This window comes from Bombus flavifrons, chromosome 17 (genome assembly GCF_040668555.2).
Source record: "Bombus flavifrons isolate JBK064 chromosome 17, iyBomFlav1_principal, whole genome shotgun sequence".
Taxonomy (NCBI): Eukaryota; Metazoa; Arthropoda; class Insecta; order Hymenoptera; family Apidae; genus Bombus; species Bombus flavifrons.
The window spans coordinates 1,295,993-1,321,515 of NC_138458.1; the positions used below are offsets into that span (position 1 = coordinate 1,295,993).

Here is a 25,523-nt window from a genome sequence, read left to right on the forward strand (position 1 = left end):
ATCATGCTGCTAGCTCATCAATCAATTCAAACAGCATTTCTAGAGCCGTTGGTACCGGTAATACTTAACCGAGTTGACCAGCTGTAACGAGTGGAGCAAAGGCAGTCATAGCATTCCAGAAGGCGCTATCGTAATCCTCTGACAAGATAACATTCCATCAATGCAGTGGTCCTTGTGCCGCGTCATTAAAACGAAGAAGCCGATGGAATCACCCGGACAGCTAATGTGCAGACAGCAACGAGTATCTTGGGTCGTGGCGTCAAACGGTTGGTCCCTCTACTTTATCAAGCCGATCCAGACGAGTCCGGACAACCGCCAAGCGCGAAACAGTTGGATAAGAGTTGGATAAGAGACGCACTCTCAACGGCGGGAAGATGTTACGACCGGTGTCTCTGTGCGTAACCCGGAATTCATCCCTGGGTCAAAGCGACACTAGCTGTGCAAATATAATTAGTCGGACCGTAATAATCCTAAGAAACTGTATCGTTATAAAATATATTCAAGACGAGACGTTCCTTATGGTTATTACTCCATCAGGTAAAAAATGGGGAAACGTGCATTTTCCCATTTTTCCCGGGATTTCCACCCACAAACCGCCAGTGGTGGGGCGACCAACACCCAGCAAGAGTTTTCCTTTGCGACAGCATCGTCACCGAACTTCATTGGTTTAACATTTACAGATCAGTCAACATCTCTAGACGGGTTCATCGTCCTCAGACCTGTCAACATCTCTTCATTAGTTTTCATCCTCACACGAGTCATCTGTTTCACTTATATTAATATGCACCGAGCGTAACTATCTGTGTCTACAAGTTGTTGGAATAAAGTGTACATTGTAACCTGTTAACTCAGTGTTGTAATCAATTCAACCACCTCTATTATCCTAAACGAATTTCGTGGCGTCCATTGTATAATCGTAACGGGAATCTACGACTCACGTTGACGCGCTACCTCGCGATCGCGTTCCTTCGCGAACGGTCGAACACCTAGAGTTTTTTCAAAGATAGTGTATCTTTTTCTGCTACGTTTTAGCCGATGAAAAGACGAATTCAACGCTCTATAAAAAAGGCGAACTTGAGTTGACCGCGGAGCTCTAAATCGAAGCAAATGTTGAGTACACATAACTGTTACTTTAGATCTTGTACAAATACGTATATTTAGTTCTTATATAGGTTTACATGCTGAATACTTGTGCTGGTAAAATATAAATATTTTCAAGTTTTCCTATGTTATATCCGATATTGAATATGTTATTATTTACGCACGTTTAATTTACTTACAGAAAAGCTGCCGGCGGTCTACGCTTCCCCTTTTAATGAAAGTGTACAGGTACGAAGCAATGAAACATTTCCCATTTTAGTTGTAGTTTTTATTGTAGTAGGTGTGTGTATTAGTCGCTTGAAAATCTCCACTTGAATTTCAATACTTTATGAAATGCAATCAGCTCAAATACTTATATATAATTTATTAAATATTATTCAAAGAAATTGATTTCTATATTTTCAATGACGCGATCGTAAGGCTGTACGTAAAATACCACACACATGATGTGGTTTGTAAAGTAGCCACATAACGCGCTGATTAAAATTCATTATAAATATTAGGTTGTCCGAAAAGTATCTTTCTTTCGCAAACGAATTTTTTACAACAGTGCACCTTCATACAAACGTGAAACCAAGTTTGTGAAATGTCGCGGTGTTAATCTCAACAGAACGAAATGGATCGTACGTAATTCGACAAAATAATATAAAACAAGAAACGTTGTGCGTCTATTATTTCCTCATAAAACGAAAGAAACTTTTCGGACAACCTAATATTTTTAAATAGTATGTATCCCAATATCGAAATCTCTGTTAGATAACCTATTTTAATTTAAATAACTAAGTATATTACTATATACTAATAATTGCGGTGAATTATGTTTCAAATTAAACAGATTCAGCGATGCATTTATAGAAATAAATGACTACGAAATGTGGAAAAAGGTAAACGTGTGACAGCAGCATTAGGAACTATGATTGCTTCAAAAGGGGAATGAAAAACGTGTCAGAAATATTCGATCAGAGAACTGTGTTATTAAAATATAGTATTTGTAGGATCATAAGTGAAGATCGATAGACTCTGGTGAAATCAGTTGTTCCAGTTTCGATATGTATCGCTTATCGACAATCAATGCATCGGTATAAACGGACATAACACTTACAATTTAATTCACTCGACTGTGGTATAATTCACTCGGCGAATATCACCTCGTATGTCAGCAACATCAAAGAGAATTATTTGAATCGATTGAATGTTATCCGACATGTAACCGCATCGACTGAACGAGTTGATTAATCGTGGAATATGGCAAACCCACTCAACGAACAGGCTATTTACGTGATATTCCGTAATTGAATTGACTAATACGGAAAACCAAGACATAATAGCATGATACACCATTTTGTAACACAACCAACACAGCTGTACTGGAGAGTGAAGCGTAAGTACATGTACAGTTATGTTTCTCAATTTCTCGATTACCGCCTACTCCGAATCAAACTTGTTTATTCCTATGAAATCACAATAGTTTATATTTTAGCATTTGAAAGCGTTATTGTTACCTTTCTGTCGACGTTTTATTATGTCCCGTGTTTTAACTAATCTCTTCTTAACACTGTATTTAAATATAGGTACCATCGTATGTTAAACTATAACGAAAGTAATTCTTTCCAAACTAATTAAGAAGCGGCTTTTTCTTTAAATTTCCTGTAACTTTGTAAATAATTCTTGTCACGTTCGAGTTAAGCTACCTTAATATGAAAATAAGTAGATGGGGTGTCCCACTAATACTGTTACAAGGCGATATCTCCGATGCCTTTAATAATTAAAATGCTAAAAGAACAAATTGTTCGCTTTGAAGAGAGCAAATATTATGGTGAACAAAAAATTTTCACCGCGTCGTATCTTTCGAGATCTCAAAGACATCGATGTTGTTTTAAATGGGATTGTTAACCTACTAATATTGGAAAACCATTAGTTTAGTAGATATTTTAACTTTTATTTTGTAAAACCTGTCGTATGAAATACGAGGGGAGACGTAGGACACCTTTTTTGTGTTTATTTCCCTTTTCTTTCATACGATGAGTTTTACAATATAAAAGTTAGTTAGGTTACACAAGTAAGTTAATAATTTTTTATACAGAATCTCGATTTGCGTCGGCCAGTGTATTAAAAGATATATAATTCCATGAGCTTTAGACGCCCAACCTACAGAAAGCCTAATAACATCAGAAAATGCGAATTTCGAAATATCTTTGTCTTACAATGAATTATTGTATGTAATTATTATTGCTGATATCAAGGAAACACTACCCGTTAGACCTAAACGCTAGATTTAATTAGATATTCATATTAAGTAATATTTACTTATTTACAACACTTACTTATAAATTATACTTATCTATAATAAGTATTAACTTATTATAAATATTTAGCCATGTCACTGCGCCACGCCAGAAAAAATTACTGAAAATTCTCAATGCGAGAATTGATTGTAAATATTAATAAATAAAAAAAAAATATCAAAGAAGCAGACTTGCGAATACAATTTCTTTCAAAACAGAAACTCCATATAAAGAATTCCTCTGAATTTTAGTTCGAAGCTTTATTAGAAATTCTTGATACGAGTCATTTAATTTACAAAGTTTTCCATCGTCTTCAACTATCCGCTAAAGGTAGAAAAATCCTGCTTTTAACGTTAATTGTTTTCACTTATACCGTATTCCCGAGTACTGCCATACCGCCACGGAATTAGTTCAAAAGACTGTATCTCATTGAGAGTTGGACAACTAGTTGGAGAAAGTCAATCCACCGCTTAACAAGGCCATCAAAAGCATTGGGGCGTTCAGTTCTACTTACCTTTACGTAGGAATCTAAAATTAGAGCTAGGACTCGGCTTATCCCATGCTGATAAGATCCAAGCTTTCCTTTCTTTTCCCGTATACGTTTGCTTTCCTTCTTCTTTCCTCCTCGCTTCTCTTTATTTATCTATTTTCTATATATTACATTTACAACTCGTTGTATTTTCATTGGTACGTATCGCACATTCGCTGCAATAATAACAGAGCTCAAAATTCACAGTTATTTGGTTATTGGTACCGAGAAAACAGTTGTTCCCTGTATTTTTTACTGGTAGGGTTCTATAAGCGTGCTTCAAAATTTCATCACGCCAGAGCATGTTGTATTACCACGAAAGTGTAACAGCTTAGAACATTCAAACTCGTTTTCCCTAAGATTGTGGCTTTTGAGTTATATCGTTGTCGCAGCGAATGAGTCATATGTACACGTAAAATTAATAATGAAATATTATCAAAGATGTAGGACGTTTATCAACGTTAATTGTATTAGTGTCCATTTTCTTATGATTCAATGCATACCACATGATAAAGAATTAGACAATGTATTCTTATTGTTTCTTATTTCTAAAGGTAAATGAGATCTTCCATTTATATTGTAATTACATATGATATGATAAATTCGCATATTATATCGTTCCTATCGTCAAAGCAATTCGATAATGTTTATTATCAAGCATTTACAAATCAACGAATTGAATAAATTTGTAATACATCTTCTGTATCGACGATGGAAATTCTACGCATACAACAAAGTTTCATTAAGAGTTGAAAATGCAACTTCTTTCATCCACAATAACGAAGATATTCAGAACATTCTAAATAAATGCAACTTGGATACATCGTACTTTTGTGTGTGTGTGTGTGTGTGTATCTCTTACACATTTCTTAAACACATGTATACTTCTTTCCTCGCTTACTTTTACTGTATTTTTAATTTGTTCAAACGTACGCGTATTGGTACATGTAAAAAATAATGAAGCGTAGCTGCAAATAGGCACATAACCAGGAAGCCTACGGCTGCAAAATCGTATATGCACGTACATATGTGTAACGATAATGGGTTTGGACTGTTGCGGTTATGAGACATTCTGAAATATGCACGCAAAGGTTATACAGTGTATGAACGTTGTATTTACTTTGAAACGCTGACAGAGATACAATATTTGAAGAGAAGATGAGAATAAATTGAGAAAAACTATACAGGGTGCTCGAAAAGGTCCAAATTTATACTACGTGTTAGTGGAATTAAGCAGGTAAAAAGAAATTGAGAATTCTCATTGACAGTTATTGTTGATACAGCCTAAAGCATCAATATCTCTATCACTCGTTAGGAATGTATCCAAAATGCGTTTACTACTATTACTGCAAGAAGAAATTTCGAATATTTGTTCTAATTATCAAAAGAATCGATACAAATTTTCGGACGCCATAACTCTTCAATAAATTATTTTCAGACACAAGTTTATATTAAAATTTTGGCCTACTCATTAACTTGTAGCAACTAAAAGTAAAAGGAGTTTTTCATTAACGTAGACTTTATGACGTTTTATTGATCTAGATATATAGTGTGTTCGATTTAAATGTACCATATACGCTATTATTTTCCTAACTTTTGTACGCGTGAAAAAGTATTTTATATAAAAGTTATTTAATTTCATGGACGAAACTTCAATATTTAGTATGGGATATTTACAGAGATTTTAAAAAGTTAATATAATCTATTAAATGGAAATTTTATTATTATCATTTTATTTTACGTTACAGGGTGATTTGAATGTATGTCTTTGTCTTTGTCGATGTGTATGTCTATGACATTTCATTTATTTAACAGGTCTAGCTTTGCTGTTTTATAGTCCTCATTTCCTTATTCACAAAACAAACTTTTTATTCAAGACACATAACAAATCTCAATTCAGCAGTTTTAATATATATAATGATATTGTAAATTATTTTAATAAGGACATTTAATAAAGAAATTTTAACAAGAGCATTTAATAATTATAAAACATTCCGGATTTGAAATAAAGTACCTGCAGGCGACAATATATTACATTCGACGTTTGAATATTTGTCTAAAAACGTCCACTTCGTTTAATTTAGAATAATGTAATGAGAATTGAATGCTAACAATGAGTATGTAACATAATTTGCAATTTATTCAATATAATGTTAAAATTTTCGATAGTACTATATTTGAAACTGTTATAATAAATACAAATCCTATCTGGCAGACATATTTTTCTAGATTTTGCATACTCTTCTATTCTAAATCCAGATCATTTACAGACTAATTCATAACCTCGTCCAACTCTGAAAACCTTTCAGACAACTTAGAGTGATTCTAAAATAACATAATAAAAACTTCCACATAACAAGCGATTAGCACACAATTTGATTTAACATTTAAGGTAAGATGAATTAAAATGAATACAATTTATTTGTAAATCACTGCTTCACGAAATTAAAGAAATCGAATCTACGGATCCAAAATTTTCTTGCCAGTTAAATGACATTTCCTCTAGGCTTCGAATCATCTAAGCTCTGCTTTCACACTTGTGAATAGCTCGAAGTAAAGTGGTACATCTTCGCTACAGCTATCACTAGTTGCACGTTGGCTATTCATTTCTTAGTCATCATTTGACAGATTTTACAAAGTAACGTCTGGAAGAATGTGCTCGATTATTGTGCGTTTTATCAAATCGCTCTGTTACGCTGGACTTATCATAAACGTTGCATCCTGGTATTCCATGTAATATTGCAATGACTTCATCTATGTCATTCGCGCTTGAGTCTAATTCCTCTTTTTCTTCTATTGTCCCATGAAGCAAAAGTTTACCTCGTGCTCTCTTCGGTGCTTTGTTTTTCACGTTCAACCAGGCATTTCTCACCGTATTATCGCGGTTCTTTAAATTTAACCTTCCACGAATTTTATTTACGTCTTCGTTCGTAATTATGTCTGTGGTTAACAGAAATTCTATAGAAGCAAGTATGCAAACACATGTACATTTACACGTAGTATTAAAATAGGAAATGTACCGTTCATACAACAAGACGTCAAAATAACAGAATGATCATATAACGGGTGTTTATACAATGGAGATTTTGCTGGAACAGCTCCTTTATTACGAATTAAATCCGCAAACGACACGCCTCGACGTTCCTTCCGAATTTTCTACTTATTATTTGCTCTTTGACGCTTCCCCGAAGAGTGTTTAATGCGGTGTCTGAGGCGGTTACACCATCTTAATAGTACTCACTGTGTACTCATACTCACATAGTACTCTGTGAGTATGTGGTATACAGAGTAGTACGCACGTAAAGTTGCTGTTTCGGTCACCCGATGATTTCCAACGACCTTAACCCCTTGCCTTACGACGTAAGTTCCAATAGCGCGTGCCATAAGCAACAATGGTCAATGAGCAACAAAAAACATGGTCGGTCGAGCCACTTCACGGTTTGACTGGGTGCTTACAGTTGTGCAAATTGCACATGCTTTTTGATATATAAATGCACTTGCAAGATATAACTAATTTTATTTTGCAAGATGTTTGATAAATAATTACAACCAATAATTGATCATTGAACAAGAAAGATTTATTATCTTGAAGTAAATAATAAATCAATAACATCGACTCTCACTAACTGTACCAACATATTGTAGGTTAAGAGGTTAATCTTCGCGCGCGTGCTATGAAGAGCACCATCCCGAATGACTTTCAGAAGCTTTTAGTCGTCGTTCGTTGTCTATTACAAAGACAAACGACTAACAAAACGACTTATGTAAGTAAAATGTACTTTTTCGACACTGGGTACACATTTAAGGAGCCAACACGCTGGGCGGAGTATATACGCGTTGTATACAAATATTTCCACATTTACCATTCTATTTTGATTTGCGTTCGGTTTGGGTTAGTTTATTCATTGCTTTAACTCGCTAACGGGACCTAACCCGAACTCTAACCCATATGCAACGAAACAATCGCTCACCAAGTGTTTGTATCTCCCTTCCCGTACAAAGCGCTAATAACGTTCTAACAAACAATCGACAGCTAAAACATTTTGGAAACCACTCAGAGGGCTAACTTTGACAACATATGTCGAAGTTGAGGTCACCGAAGATCGGTTCTCTAAACAGCAGTTTTGCCGTACTCGCTTAATGTCGCTAAAAGTGGATCAATTTTATCGACAAATTGAATTCTTAAATTTGTTACGAGTTATGCAGGAAGACGTTTCAAATACCCGCAGACATAAAATTACGGCTTTAGAAAGTTTTCAGATGTTTCTTTTCTTTTTTGAGTAGAACTTCGTAAATATTTCAGTCGAGTATTTTTCTGATTACTGGTCGTAGTATGGTTTGTTTAAAGTCTTTCAGCTGAGATTCATTCACGTGTGCGATGATTCCTAACTCCTTGTCATACTTTTACGCGTCTGAGTCGTGATGAGAATTTTGAGCCAAGCTTGAATATCACGAGTCAGGCTCGTGGTCTAATTTTATGTCAAACGTGAACATCACGAGTCCCACTCGTGGTCTTAATGTCGGGCCTGGTGTAAATCTATTGAATAGTGTCTTTCTTATAAACACGGGCGCGGCTATCTACGCGGCTTCAAGATCCGACACTATGTCTCCGCCACTTCGTCTCCTTTCCCGACTATTCATTCAGGCGCAACGTTTGGGCCCGGATTCTTCCGAGTTAAATAGTATGACAAAGGGATAAAAATCTACTTTGTGTCTTTTTGTGCAGTTTGAATAATCGTTTTTGCCGCTGGAACCTAGGCCTGCACCTTGTATATCAATAACCATGTTTTACAGAGGTAGATCTTATGGCTCGTCGATAATGAGCTGCCTTTTCCGCTTAATGGACACAAGATTCTAATCATTCCTATTTATAATTCTGACGTATGTCACTATTTTTCCAACCTATTTCTTGTTAGTATCTGTTAACAAGTTTACTGCTATATGGGATATATAGGTGACATTATGAATCTTCCTCGTGTACGGTGCCTTTTTCATCGAACCTACCCTATTTCCGAAGCTGATGTTTCCGTCATTTTGCCGCGTTTCTCAACGAAATAAACACTAATCGAGTCTTTGCAAAATAAAGTAACACTGTTACGTCGGGCGACACTCTACCTAAACCAGGCTGCACACCGCGGTCTTCAAATCCTTACTGCGTACCCTCAATAGTCTCAAGTACCTTCCATAAATCTCAGGAATTTCCTAGTCAAGGTCCTTCAGACCGAACAGATATTCTTTCGCTGAATTGTTTCCTGAAGTTTATTGTCCACCACGGGTTGACACGGAAAAGTTGCCTTTTCTCACGTATGAGGCCTCCCACTAGCAACTTTATCTCGAGGGCGGTTAGCATCCTTCCTCACCCACCACCATAGCAAATAACCAATTAACAACGAAGCCTATTTCCCTCACTCTCTTAACTGAAATCGTCATCAACAGATCCGATGGTCTCGTGCGCTAGACACACCCATCCTTAGCTTTCCTCCGCCACAGCATCATCACCGAACTTCACTGATTTTCCATCTTTCAAACGGTCAACATCCCTTTGACCGGGTTTACACCCGTAGATCAGTCACTTATTTATCTTATACATACGCACCAGCGTAACTATCTTCTTTACAAAGTTGTTGGAATAAACTGTGATTTATAACTTGTTATATCAGTGTCTTATTCAATTAAACTACCTCTATTATCCTAACCGAAATAGGGGATCGATCATTTCGTGGCGTCGAAACAAACACAATATTTTTTTTTTTTTATTTAGTTTTTTACATTCACAATTTGTCCGATTTGGACATTTTGTAGAATTTTTTAGCTGCTTAATTATCATGTGGGTGGCTACCCCAGTGGGGTACCATCTTCGTGTTTGTTAGGTTATATCCTTTATGAGATCTGTTGGGTGTTTCCTCCAAACACAATATAGCAAAAAGTCCTACTGGCCCCATTTGTCCCGTACTAAGAATGGAAGAATGCTCCTCGTTATCAACAGACCGTCGTTCTATGTTACATTTATTACTGAAGTGAAACAAACGTAGATTGAAATAAGCGCCATATACTTTATAAATCTTTCAAACATATGTCGAAATGAATACGATAGGCCCACACTGCCAAACAGGAAAGTACAATACGGCCATTCGATTAAAATTCCTACGGGACGCTGTTACCTCGTACTGCTAAATGCAAAAATGTTAAGCAAAATTCTACCGTCCTATCGATGTTTATGATTAGCTTCTCGTGAGGTAGTTAAGAACTTGGATAAACTGTGGATCTGCTTTCATTAAATTCGAATGCGATGTGTGCGGTGAATCTGAGTCACATTGTCGACTGACTTGTTTTAAATCCAAATTTCTCGTATATTACATGGCGTTCCGTTAGGAGTTGTTGAGTTGGCAGGGTCGATTAATGGTTTTAGAATTTTTGTAAAGTGGTTGTGGCTGGCTTTGTACATTTGATGTTGTCGCGAACACGGTGTTATGGATGTGAATTTGGGGAGAGAATTTCCCAAAGTGAAATTATGTAGTTTGTGGAATTGTGAATATTGAATAAGGCGTGTGTTACGAGTTCTGCCTTTTCTTCGTTCGGAAAAGCAGATTCTGCTTCGGTTTTCGAAGCAGGGATTGTCGAAGATTTGCTTTGTAGGGCTTTGTATACTTTGCACAGTGAGTTAGCTGCAAAGTTGAGAGTGTTAAGTTTTTGCTGCCATTGTGCTTGTCCTAAGTGGAGTATATGATGGTGTTTCTTGACAGTTCGTATTTTGTATGTTCGTATGTTTGATTCTGTTTTTAATGAGTCCTAGGAGTATGTCGCCTGATGTGAAGATCCGTGTGGGAATAGACTTTGGGTTTGAAAATGGCTTAGTTGTATGCTCAGTAGACGATCTTTTGTAGTTTGTTTACTTTCCTGTCTCTCTGTTCTAGAGGGAGTGTCTTTGAAGCAAAGCTTTTTTGCACGACCCACTCCATGTACGTTAAGGTTTTTGTTAGCGGGCATGTGATTATTGTTTGTATAATAGCAGTGTGGATGATTGACAAATAATAGATTATAGGTGGCTTTACAATCTGTTTGGATTGAGAAGTTAAATTGAGATGACGCGCAAGTAGTCTTGTTATTAGAACCAAGACAAATATTCGCAAAAAAACGAGGTACGAGAAGGAAAAATTCAAACTATTTTAGAGTTGAAGAAGCAAAATTTACTAGTTTTCGAAATTACGATGTATACAAAGAGTAAGATGCGAGTAATCATGGTACAAAGAAGAGCAATGATCGAAACATCAAATCTTCATCATCAAACATCAGGCATCGAACTTGTGTCTCGCATCACACCAAATTCTCGCAAAGACGAAGTTGAAACTAATTCCAGAAACATTCGTCGCGTAATATTATTCGAAACCGATAAGACTGTACCGCAAGCTTTCATCTACTATAGGACAAAGAGAATTAAACTTTGCAAAACTATATGTATAATCGAAGAGAAGATGGCAAAGAGTTAGAAGTACTTGCAAACGAAAAAGAATTCCATGTCAATGATTCAGAGGATTTGCATCATGTACCAAAAGAGGAATCGACGAAAGCGCAGTGTGAAATGAGTAGCGCGAATATCGTGATTGGGACAGATATTGGATAGAATGGAAATACTGGCATTGTATTCGTTCAAAGTCGAATAAATGGCGTCATTTACCGTGATTTAACACAAGAACAAAGTAGGAGGCATGCGACACATATTGCAGGCGTTCACCTCATTTTTCAGCAGAGCAGTATTGCGATTTATAGCGCTGAAATTGTGAAAGATTACTTTTCACCTGAACATATTCCACATTTACATAAATTAACCAACATACCTGTCCAATCTGTATACTATCGGGAACTATTGAGAACGTCTTGTTTAAATCTTTCAACGCGCAAAGTCTTAAATCATTATTTGGATATTATGAAACTGATACACAGGGTGTCCGAGTTTGATCTGTAAATCTACAAATGCGAATTATTAGTAAATTACTTGCACATGACGTACCTCTCATATAAAGGTGATATACGTTTTCTTAAATCAAAATCATATAACTTTTAATACATCAATCGATCTTGATATTCTCGATAAAAAAAATATCCTATTTACGTTGAAAAGCCATTAGTCTAGCAGATACTTTAACTTTTATTTTGTGAAAACTGTCGTAGCAAATGCAAGGGAAGACGTATGGCATTTGTATCTGTTTTTCTTGTATTTTACACGATAGACACGAATAAGAATAATAATTTTTTGTAGAGAATGTCAAGACGCATCGATTAGTGCATTGAAAATTATATGATATCGATTTAAGAAAACGTATGTCGCTTCCATTTACAAGAAAACTAATCACATCGGATTATTCAATTCTTGTCTGAACCATTCTTTATATAACGGGTAATTCGTAATTTATAGATTAAAATCGGATGAATGCCGGTATATGTACCTGCATGATGAATATGACACAAATACAAAAATTGATACAAACATATGCCCTATTTCACCTGGTTTACGAGTTTATTGGAATAAGTTTATATTGGAATAATTCTATCTACCTGTTCACGAACAGAACTCGATATCCAACGAACAGCACCTAGAAGAATGAAGAGAGTAAAACAGTCAGTGACAAAAAGTCTCCAGACTCGTCTTGTGTCCGAATGCAATACAGTTTGCTCAAGAAGAAACTCGCTGCATCTCGAAAACTAGGTCAACCAGAGTGTATGTTTAAATGAATTTTTTTATTGTTTTCATGTGCAAAACCCACCGCCAAAGCGATTCTCCGATGTATATCTATGAGAGTTAATGAAACTCGTTTGAGACTTTTTGCTCTTGCGATGATTACAATACGACGTAATAAAAATTTGATCTTGAATTTCACAATGAAGTTTCTCTTCTCACAGATGTTCACCGGTTCAAAGGTGTTCAAGCTCACCATAGTGATTTTTACATTTACTGTTCATGCACCCTGTACACAAATGAAACGTGAAAGTATCCAGTAATTCATTTTAATGGAACGGAAACAGGAAACATACTTGTCATGAATTCGATCTATTCGTCGCAATAAATGTATTCTGAACTTGTCAGTTTAGCACAAGGAGACAAATATATCTCACAGGAGAGAATTGTTTTTTAAATTCTGAAAAGAATGATAGCATCGTTGCGTGGTAAAAGTAGTCAAACAAACATACGCAAGGTGGTAAATAAAACTACTCGAATAACCTTTAAACGGTTACCCGAATAAAGTTAAATAGAAATACAAATAGATGTACAAGTTATTCAGGAATAAATAGAACAATATGTTAGAAATAATATATGTAACTGTAGAGGTTTATGTGCAGAGGACGGTTGGTCGGTGAGGTTTAATGACGAGATGGTTCGTTGTTGAAACCGTCGAGTATATTTTAGATGATTAAACAAATTAATATACAGACAATATTCGCTGAGATGCTCGTACTAACGGATTCGCTAAGACAGTGTATAAGTCGCAAAATAAGATCGCTAATGACTCGTTAATTAGATCGCTGATAATTCGTTGATAACTCGGTAGATAACTCTTGATAACTCTTAGATAACTCGTCGAGACTGAACTCTTTTCGGTTGCGTTCGTTTATTTGTACTGGTCGGGCCGAGTCGGAAAATTCAAATTCGTCTTCGTTCGACGGTTGCAGGTAGCGGCGACGTTGTTTTGCCCGGAGTTTATTTATTATTACGTTACACGTGTCCTAACGATCTTGATACTCCGAGGCAAAAACAACAACATGATTTGAATTCTCCTGTACTCATGTGCCGCTACATAACTATTATTCGAACGAAATATTCGTTTAAAGCACAATTTTATTTAAACAACTTGTATAAATATTCGAATAAAGCGCAACTCTTGCATCGAATATAAAAAGAATGGGGAAATTAAAGTTATCGAATAGAAACGTTTACATCGTTTCTTTTCGGTTGTGTAAGATCGGTTTTTATTTGTACGATGAAAGCTACGTTCTGAAGGGACATTTCACTGAATCTATAATCTGTCGGCGAAGACGAGCTATGGCGAGGAATTTCATCCAATTATTATAACTCTGCCGAGTAATAAAGTGGAGGAGTAAAGTTTTCGTTAAGCCAAGCTAAAAATGGAATGAAATCCGTAGCAATCGGAGGAGACGTTTCGAAGGAGATGCGGTTTTCTCCCTCTGCCGTCATCCTGAAAACGGGTTTTCCGGAGCGACGGAACTCTCAGTCAGGAATTACTATCGCGCATCTCATGGCAGGATGTTCGTTAGCAGGATTTCTTTTCCCTTCAGCGACCAGTTGGCCACTCGACTCGAGTGCATTCTTATTCATCCGTTTTTCAGTTATTGTCGGAGTCCTTCTCGTCGGGCGCGATTCATCATTCGTTTCAGAATTCATCGTCCTTCGAAGAACCGAGCTTCCGTTGCGATTGAAAGCGAGAAATTATATCCTCAAAAAAAACTCCTTCACTTTATTCAATCGTAAGAAATTATTCCCCATCGTCCATTTTCAATTTTGGAAACTACAAATTTAGCTTAATTATAAAGTTTGTTTTGACGTCGTGCAAATGTTACCTTAAGCTATGCATCCATATGTTTACATTCGGATATTATCGCAAACTGATATTGGTTATGTGGGTGATCCTACTGAAGTGGGAATTATTTGGCAGTAATTCTGTCCACACATTTTTTCATTTAATTTAGTAACAAGCTTCGGGTTTGGCAAAGAACATGTTGGTATTGCTACAAGGTGGACATATCAATAAATAACTATTTGTGTATTCCTTTAATACTTATCTAGAGGAATCTGAGGTTTTAATAAAAATCTCGTACGATCAATCGGATTCGAAACTTCTCACTCGAAGAAACAGACACTCCGCATGCTTTTTATCACAAAGAATTCATTTTATTCCTATCAGATTATCGCATCCAACATCAAACATCCGTAGCAATCTGTAATCACCTAGATCGTAAACTAACTGCCAGTCTTGATAGTCGTCAATTAAACTAGAAAGTGGAAACAAAAATAATTAAATTTAAAAAGTAATTGATCATACACTTTATTACTCATTCTTTAGACATCTATATAATATAAGCATAATCGACACACAGATTTATCAGGTCCTTGGATACTCGTCTCAGTCCCCTGCCATACTGTCTGACAGGTAAGTGAGTATTTAAAAAAAAGTTGAATGTCAATGTTATATCCATGTTACATTAAATGAAACTTGGTAACAATAACAAACTCGGAATACAATGCGAAATGGGGCATTGGAAGGATGATTGGCTGCAAGAGTAAGTGGTCGCTTGTTATAAAATGCAAGAGCTAAGTAGATATCACTTTTTTAGAAAATTTTATAGGCAGGGGATTGACACGTGAAAATGATGACAAAGATTGTGTATGTTTTTGTCAATAAGATGTCGATTAAGGTGGAGATAAATGTGCAATATATAAAATAATAAAATAGTAAAAATATATGTGAAAAGGGAAAATTAGAAAACAAGTTCAAATTCATTCATCGAGCACAAGTCGTGGAGTACATTTCGTACATAAGACGCAAGTGCTAATTATATCATGTATAATGTATTACATACATCATGTACAACAGGTGATTTTTAAATAGAAATAAATTAAGCTGATGGTTCTTCGTAACTTGCCTATAAAGTTACGTTTATTATTTTCCTCATTATCTTCAAACGTAATACAATTTAACGTTTTTAACAGTGTTAAAGAGTGAGTGCTACAAAAAGTTCCCATTTCTGTAGAATCACCCATATATCACAAAATTAAACAATGAAATCAAGCCGGAAAATTGTATTCGCGTTGTATTGTTCTAATAACGATTTTGGTCAAAATGAATAATTACTCGGTGATTTATGGACGCTGGTGTAAGTCCATTACCCAGCTACGTACTATTTGATAGCTTTACGACATCATTTTGCATTCCTAGAACGCAAAGCTTGTTTTTATAGTTTTTACATCGATATATCGTTTTCCACATAATATCGTTAAATTTGCAGATTTGAAATATGATCTTCTTGTAAATATGTAAAGCTCATTTATGGAAGCTCATTTTGTTAAAGTGCACGATACACAGGTTGATTGTTAACCATCTTAAGTATTTTATAGCCGACGGTTCTTACAACTCGTTTCCTCGTTGTTCTGAGCAGGGAAAGAATTACATTGTTTGTAAAAGTCTAATACAGTAAAAAAGTGTCTAATAGCGAAATATCTTTGAATAACGCACACAAATACAAGGGAAGCATACAGGGTATTGCAAATTTATGCAGATTATCGGGAAACATATTAAATTTGTCAATAAACGGTTTGTTACAGAGTTATAAATAAATATCGTGCGCATGAAATAGCTAACGACGCATTTTCCATTATAGTAGTAACTGACTGTATTATTGTGTCGTAGCATAGTTACATGGTTTTTATCGCGTGGTGACAACTCCGTGTCGTTAATAATCGTGAAACATGATAGTACCATGAAACGCAATTATCTAGTGTTTTTAATTCGTTATTTCAAAGTACTGTCCTTGCGCTTGGGCACAAACCTAATATCGAGCAACAATGAAATTAATAGCACTACTCAGTTTTTGAAAATTTTGCCGAGTTTCAATAACCGCATTATTATCCATTTCATGCATACAATATTTGTTTCTCAGTCTGTAGGAAGCGTTTATGGACAAACTCGGTATAACATTTTTTCTGCTTTTGTCTGTAGGTAAAGCCCTCGCGACTTGCTCGTTTAAGTTTGGGACATGCTGTATATTATTACTCGTTAGGGAATACCAACATTATCTTGGAATAAGTACCTACACGCGTAAAGTTTAATACAAGTCCGTAAAATATATATACAAAACATATCACGTATCTATGTATAGAAGGTGTTTTAAAACAGGCCAGCTAAATATTTTCGTTGTTTTTGATGATATAAGAAATATTTTTTATGTAATTTAAATTATGTCAACAGATGAATCAGACGGCAGAAACGTTTAGTGTCTTTTTCAAGGTCGTGCGCGTTTTTTAAGAATCGCAATAAGTACTCTGCATAAAAATCCGCAATAAAATTTTTCCATTTAAGGTGGTTTTCGAGAAAATCGAGTTTGAAAATTTATCAAGTATACTTGAACATAGCTAAATAATCGGCAGGATGTCGTTCTACGTGCAAAGACAAGTCGAAAATGTAGAATAAAATTTGTCCGTTCTGGGCTTCATTCGCAAGGAAGTAAAGTTCGAACATGTTTAGTCAAGAACCGACCTAGTACACGCGTATGATAAATTTTCACGTTTATATTTCTCGGAAACAAAGCGTCTTGAGAAAAACTTTATTCCGCGCTTCCGACTTATTTTCATAAGGAATCGCCTCGTGTCCGCTTGTAGTTGTTAATCGGTCATACCCTGTATATAAATATCCATACACATTCGTGGGATCAAAGTAGGAGTATCGCGAGCATCAAACACATAGAAATCCCCACTTAGTAGGTTTTTAGTAGGCAATTTTGGCATGTAAGAGTCTCTTACGATTTAGATTTATCATGCATGTACATATTTCCATTGGAGAACATAAACAGACCCATTTCAAGTTATACACGCAATTATCTTCGAAGCTACTCGTTATGCAAAAATATGTTCCAAGTAAAATTTTTTATTTAGGCAGCCGTATATACATCGACCTATAAAAGGTCATTCAACGTTACTTATTGTCGTTCAAAATTTAGCTTGTTCTTATCCGATATTTTTCAAAATTCTATATAACTTTGAAAAAATCTAAACAATTCTAAGTACCTTTCATTTTATGTTAAAACCAAACTTCACGTTGAATTTGCCATTTTTGTTTAGAAATTTGTTTACTGTCCAAGAAAGTGCTGGTATCGATATTTCAAAGAGTACAATATCATTTTAAGAAATGTTGCACACGATCGAAGGTATCTTTCATTTTGTATTAAAACTTAACATAAAACCAAGCTAAAATTCATGTTCGATTTTGTCATTTTTATTTGGCAACTCGGTTAACACTTTACCGACCGATAGCCGATTAATCGGTTTTTTATCGCCGACAATCGTTTCCATTATTTGAGCAATAATTTGTTATTTAGTACTAAGGTACCTTGCTCAGTTGCGTCAGTTGCGTTGTTTTGTAAGCTCCCACAGTTTTATACCAATTTGAAAAACTTACCGTTCGCGATGAACGAAAAGAATGGTATTGGAGAGTCTAAACCGAAACAGAGCCGGCGCCAAGGAGAATCTGCGCTTGAGCTGCCGACCGGACGTGCGTATGCTGTTGAACCGCTAGCGGCCAGTAAAGTGTTAACATGAAAACAAGAATCAGCACTGATATATCTCTTTATACCGATAAATTGTCAGTGTAAAGAGTGTCTAACAAGTTTTCTCTCTTTAAAGATACCGATAGCGAGCCAGATGACTACCAAGTTCCATTTTTCTATTTATTCTTTGTTATTTAAATTTATTACTAATAAACATTAAATTAAACTTCTTTCTCCACTGTCTACTATTTACTTTCAGTCGCTTGATTTGCGTTTGTATATAGATAATTTTAGGTTTAGCTTTAATATCGAATTAAAAGTACTTTGAATTGTTTGCGACACGTTTTTAAATCATATCTCACCTTTTCAGGTAGCCTTTTCCATATATCGAGGTTTAAAAAGATCCTGAGATAAGGACTAAATTGTACGGACGAAGGGGCTAGATTGTAAAATATTATCTTTTCTCTAACTAATTTCATAATTAAATTACATCTTTACAAAAATAAATATATATTTGGACATTTTCGAGTGACAAATATATACCTACACATACACTGGTACATATCGTAACAAAATCTATATTACAAGACTGGCGATTTCAAATGTTCTATCGGTCTGTCCTAATTTGGAGTTATATTTCATTGGAATAACTGCGAGACCTTTGCAGAACCCATACGGAACGTGTCGTTTGAACCCCAGCTGGTCTCCAATCAACGTAGTCTCGCTTATCAAACTTCCAGCTCGCGACATGCGGACGGAACGACCAAGTTGAGATGCCAGTCTCGTATTTGCATTTGAACTCACTGGAACACGCTTGCTGCCACAATAAGAATGCCGCTGTAATTTTCTGTAACACGGAAAATTCACTTTGTCACCGGTGTGCGTTGCGTACTAATCCCCGACTCTTACATGCGTATGTTTTGCCTTTTGCAATCTTTCCCACATCTCAATTTTTATACCATAGAAAAGAATGACGTATGTTATCAAAAATTTTACGCTATAAAAGTCGCGTTATCAAACAAATGAAACTTACACTCTTAATTAGTTCCATAATAAGCATTGAATTACTCGTGTTAATCGGGAATTTGGTATCAAGATACAAAAAAAGACTTAAAATTCTTTCTTATTGTTATTAATTCTATATCAAACATTTAATATCGTCTTGTAAAACTTTCTTTCAAAAACTGAATGTAACTTAATTATCAATTTCCTTTTCATTAGAGATATTTTCTTCTAACATACGAATACTTATTAATTTTGTCGTGTTTAAACGTTAGTTTTGTTGAGAGAAAGCACGTTTCTCTTTTCGGAAAGCTTTTAAAATATTTAATTAAACAGGTATTGCCGATCTGTTGCAGTTATTGCCTACATATCCCCAAAGTGTCACAATTTTTGCAGATTGGAGATGTACCCCTGTAAGTTTTATCGTCTTATTCTCTCGCAATCGGTAATCGCCGATCATAAAATTCCTCCGTAAGGATAATTACATTCTATCATAGATAAAATGGGATTTCATTCTCTATAGAAGTTCTAAAAAGTCGGCAGAAAATGGTTGTCGACATAGTCAATTAGAGAAGTGTCAGCGTCTGATTCCTTAGCGATTCTGATAAGGTTAATTAAACGTTTAAGAGATCGAACGCTGATACCTGTTCTCCAAGCCCATAGACTATGTACTGGATATTTACATATGTACAGGCAGAGGTTTTCTGGAAGTGGGGCCGAGGTTGGGGGTAGACGCGGAAGGGTAGGGTAAAAATTGACGAAGTCTAGGAGGCAAGGGCCAGAAAATGCCCGAAGCGGTGGCTAATGAGCTTCCTGCAGCATCGAGTCGTCGCCTCTACGGCTGCCATTCAGGATCTGTGACACCACGGTGATTCAGAATTCGAGCGAACGAGATCCGAGGGAGGGAGCAGATTCGCAAAGTCTGTGACAATCGGCAGCTAGCGTGGCTATTGTTTCAACGAACCAAGCTGCTGCCGAGAGAGACTTTCAAAACGTTTTAATAACCCGTTCTTCCCTCGGATGCTTCTCTGTTTTTCCTTCGCGTTCGTTTCCTCCTTTAGCGAGACCGTAAAGCCAACTCGTGTGGCAAGTAAGACGAGCCAGTAATTATGCGTGTTCGCTCTTGCGGCTGAAAACAACTTTCAAGCTTCTTGCCGAATGCATTCTTCTCATCAATATTAACACCATCGTCCAAATAGCTTCTTGAAAAACGATTCATGTGAACAAATTTTCTTCTTCAACGTCAAATTCAAATAGTAAACTTTCCTTATTACGCTCTACCGTATATGTGTTTGATGAATATTTTCTTTAACCGAGTATTACATACAATGGCATCGATAGCGACGCAACTTGAACAATTTCCGATTTACTTTTATCATACACTGTATTTCCATCTTTATCGTGTAAAACGGTACATTTGCAATTGCATCGGTTTTCCGTGAAAGAGCAAAGTTATTACTTGTCAACCTGGCTTTAGTTTTATCACAACATTGCTCATTGTCAGGTGTTTTTTGACGCTGCAAATGGCAGGTGTCTTCTTGTGTTCGTACAATATCTTGTATTGACTCACAAAGGTTTCTTTGTAAATTTGAAAAAGCCTCCCCTTTAAACATTACATTTTTTCAATTGTCCCACTATCATTGCCAATCGGCGATATGGACATATGAAATATAAATACAGACAAATGTTTCGTCACTTTCATAGAATCTTTAACTGTTTATTATGTGTTAAAATAATATTGCTATGCTGTGTGATGTAACTTATGAGAAGTCTATGTTGTATTTTGAAACACTTTCAGAAATTGTTGCTCGAAAATTTATAATTGAGGAATTTAATACATACAATTTTTATGTTGAAAAATGGTATCGAAATCTGTGTTGAAATATGTATAAACATTGATTTCTACGGACGAATAAATTTTTTATTCAGGGTCAGTGAAACGTGTCTACAGGAGAATGGGACGAAAGGAACATTTTTATTCTGATTGAACGATAGGTTTTTACAAAATATTAGTTAAAATATCTACGAAACTAATAGTTTTTCAACAAAAAGTATTCACATTTTTACTTTCTTCCAGCATGAAATTCAATATTTTCCAATTTTAGAAGTCAACCCAAAAGTTTTATCCTTCCAAGTTGTATGTGCTGATAATTGAGATATATGCTACATATAGTAATTATACATAAATGTATACATGTTAATTATGCATGTACACATACATTTCATTACTGGTATACAGAACGGTTTAATATAATTTAAATCATAGTGGTATTGTAGGTTTTAATAAACGAGATATTAAAATTCCTGTTACGAAACCGCATAAGCACGAGGAGATACAGCAGCAACCTTAATGAAATAATATTTCTCTGCAAGAAAAGTCCAACGAAAAAATTAAATTGTCATTTAATTTCATTAAAGCAGCTAACTGTTGGTTATAGAATTGTAAATCTAACGAATGGTACTAGAGAATACTTAACTTCGATGCAATTAATAAATCTTTTCGTGGTATTGAAAACTTGCGATTAAAAATATATTAATAATATATTAAATGAAAATAAAGAATTTATAAGAATAATCATAATACGATATTTGATGATAATATATAATGCGTATTTTCTTACGATATGCGTTTTGATATCCCAAAGCAGAATAGGAAATGTTTGATATAGATAATACGAAGCGCTCTCGCTTTATCTAAACAAACATTTCACTGAAAACGCTACTTGTTGACTTTCTTAGTGTACATATCATTAACTAAAGCGGAGAGTGCACCAAAATGATCTCATTTTCTATATCGTTACTAACATAAATTATAATGTATACAGTTTCGCTTATTACCTATAAATATTAATAGTATAAATAATATATAAATATAAATAATAACGCAATGACAAAATAATCAAATACAGTGGAACCTCCGGCATCCGAAATAATAACGGGGCATAACTGTTTGGATAAGAGAATTTTCGCATAATAGAACTCGTGTCTCTTTTCGTAATTATTATTCTATATTTCAAAACCAATAATACAAGAACGATTATAAAAAAATACCATACGATGTAAATATAATATTTTTTAAATTATTTGTGGATTCTACGCCTATTTTACTACATTGAATCATATCGTTTGTGCTTCAAACCATCCAAATTTCTTTTCTGATACTATAAACGTTTCAAAATACTTTTTTTTATTTTTTATTTAGGCTTTTTAACGTCACTTTCGCTCTAATCTTTTTGTTAGCACAAGGGCTTGAAATGTTGATAATATTTATCAAGATTACAAAACTTTTTCGTATAATGCACATACGAGATGAGTGACTAAGAGCGTGCCACCTAGATAACTCTTTCAATTTTCATTCAAGATTTTTGTCAAGTGTTCATGAGTTTTGAAGGTCACAAGTTTATATTTTGAACACCCACGATTGCAGGTCACGAACGCAATAATAAGTAAAAAATAAAAATTTGTTGCGAATGCTTTTGAAAAAGAGTCTACTCGGCTTTATTGGCAAAAGAGATACTTCGTGACATCGAGATCCTTCTAAATCCTCGCCAATTCACGGTCGGTCAATAACTGGAGCTGCTTGCCTCAATCACGTGCCTAGCACGTGAGTGTTTTGTTTACGTCTACTGACTTCTGTCGTTGAACGGAGTACGTACGTACAGTGGCGAGCAAAAGCGTAACCACACTCCTCTAGTTTTGTATAAAAGGCGATAATACGGGTAATTTTTTAATTCGTCGGAAACAAGGCGTAACAGCTTATTTTCATTAATATTAGCGATGTACGGAATATTTTACAAAAATATGGATTTTGTCAAATTAAGGTTTCTAAATTAATATTTTGTTCATTCTTCTTCATTTTTTCGTATTGCTTCGAATCAAAGTGGCATAGTGTCTATTAAATTTTTCATAATTTCTGGTCCGATATTGTACCATTCCTGTTGTGTTCTCTTCCACAATTCATGAACCCCAAAGGGCGGATTATCATACGTTGCCAGTTCTTTTCACAATGGACCACAAATTCTCGATCGGATTCATACCCGGACTTTGGCCGGCCACTTTATTACAGAAAACTTTTGATTTTCTAACCAGGTTTTTGCTACTTTTCCAATATGCCTAGGGTCCCCGTCTTGTTGAAATACTACTTTGTATTTACCAAAACCAATAGAATTAACAACAAAAGGTAAATTATTTTGCAAAATATTTGCATAATGCTGTTAGCACGTTAAAGCTTCGATTCAAAACTAAGGGACCAACACCTAATTGGTTCACCCTCAAACTTCATAGTTTGTTTTATACCATTTGTTTGATCATTATTTTCGAACAAAGTCCAGTACCAGGACCTTCAGACGGACTCAAAACTGTTAATTTTTGTTTCGTCGGACCATACAGCTCTTTTAAATCTTCTGTCGCCAATTCTTTGTACGTGTCAGCAAAATTTTTTCGTGATTTAATATTTTTATCTAAAAGAGCTGGTTTGCGTTTCTCCTTTCTTCCGCCTTTAAACCAATTTTCTTTAAAGAGCGACGAATGTTCCATTCACTAGCACTTACTCCGACTTCTAGAGCAGCGATTTTTGGCGTTTTGCAACTTTCAGACCGAATACGATGTGCAATTTCACGTGCCGCTCTATATAAGTAGTGGTTTGCCGTTTCTTCAACAAACTGATGCAATATCGTAGCTCTTTTTTATTCTCGCAACTATCGTACGACCGACACCATATTTCTCTGCAATTTGCCGCAGCGATAAACCTTTATCGCACAACGAAACCATATTCTTCTTTTTGTCTTGCTTAAGTGGCTTTACCGTGGATTAAGCGTGTTAAATAATTTGCAAAGTGAAGAACAACTAAGCAAGTGTCGAACAGCTTTTGTTGACAGCTTCAATTCTCAAACATTTATTCGCTACCCTATCGGTTGTTGACGAAACGTGCAAAACTATAAACATTGTTCCAAGTCCTTATTTTTAAAAAATATTCCGTATATCGTTGATATTAATGAAAGTAACCCTAAACGATCGATTGAAAAATTGCTCATATTATTCCTTTTTGCACAAAACTAGTTTACGCTTTTGCTCTAAAGCTATAAAAGATACGCCGCGGATGTCTCGAAGGATCTTTGTTAATAAAACCAAGAATACACTTTTCCAGAAGAATTCACAACAGATCTTTATTTTTCGCCGTTATCACGTCGGTGATCGTGAGTAGCCTTAAATGACCGTGATATTTGAATTTATCCTGAGGCTATAATCCTAGCTATCCAAAAATACATAGTTCCGTTTAAAAAAAGGCGATCACCATCGCGTAATAGCCCCCTCGGAACCAAACAATTTTTTTTCTTTGTATCCCAAAAATAGAAAAAGTTACTTAAGTGACTCGCTTTTTACGTCTTATGCTGCATATCCAACTACTGACATTCTTTGTTGGTAATTTATTGCTATCGGTATCAAACAGAGAATAGATATTTATTTTTCAAATCCATTATATCTTGACATCATAGTGCTTTGAAAATATAAGAATTGTAATGGTAATTGCTAATAAGAATTGTTGATATCCATTAAAAAAATGTTATGTCTCCTTTACAGGACGTTTCAATGTCGTCGCAAGGTCAAATAGATAAAAGCACAGTATGTTCTGCTCGATACCATACAACTTTTATCTGACACATTTTTCCGTATTGCTTATGTTTTTTTAGATATTTTGGCGTTTCTAATTAAATAGGACATGACTCTACACGTCAACTCTAAAGCCTTGCAAGTTTCAAGCGTGCATTATGGGAAGAATATCAAGAACATTAATTTACTTCAATATACTTAATAATTTCTATACGATATGCATGTGTAATTTCTATGGAAAAATTAAATTTCAATTTCATAGCAATATTATTTGTTAAAACGTTGATGACACATTTATCAAAAAGATACACGTGTGTCCGCTCATTACATTGAGCGCATGCGATGAACACATAATTACAGACCTATATCTCTCTAATGTACAATTCACGTGTCCATAATTCCATTCGAAATCATAAATTACGTAGCAATTGATTTGTGCACACAATTTTGTGGAGTCGTCCGGAAATAATGGCTTGGGTCATAAATATTAGTATAGAAATTTCCCGATGGGATAGCTGTTGGTACGACATATCGCTAGGGAATTTCTCGAGAATTAGTACTGTAATCAAAATAATGTACCAGAAAGAGACATAATTTGGTTCATTGTTTTTGAATGTACACGAGAGTACCAATCTAACTGCAAAAGCGTTATTAGAAATGTTAATTACAACTGATCGAAACTTCATTTCTTTTACGCTTGTAATTTTACCTGTTGAAATATCCGT

General features: G+C 35.2%; 1 protein-coding gene and 1 long non-coding RNA gene across 2 annotated transcripts in view; one reads left to right on the forward strand and one right to left on the reverse strand.

The window, feature by feature from the left end:
* DIP-lambda (Dpr-interacting protein lambda) overlaps positions 1–25,523 on the forward strand; it is a 560,727-nt gene that overhangs the window by 253,380 nt on the left and 281,824 nt on the right. Inside the window, exon 4 of the mRNA XM_069130556.1 lies at positions 1,283–1,329. The gene's annotated coding sequence lies outside the window, so the exon portion shown is untranslated. The remainder of the gene's footprint in view (positions 1–1,282; positions 1,330–25,523) is intronic.
* LOC138188718 (uncharacterized) lies at positions 12,027–14,109 on the reverse strand. Its single transcript, XR_011175627.1, has 3 exons — positions 13,147–14,109; positions 12,469–13,049; positions 12,027–12,359 (listed from the first exon to the last, which is right to left on the reverse strand). It is a non-coding gene; the product is annotated as an uncharacterized LOC138188718 (long non-coding RNA).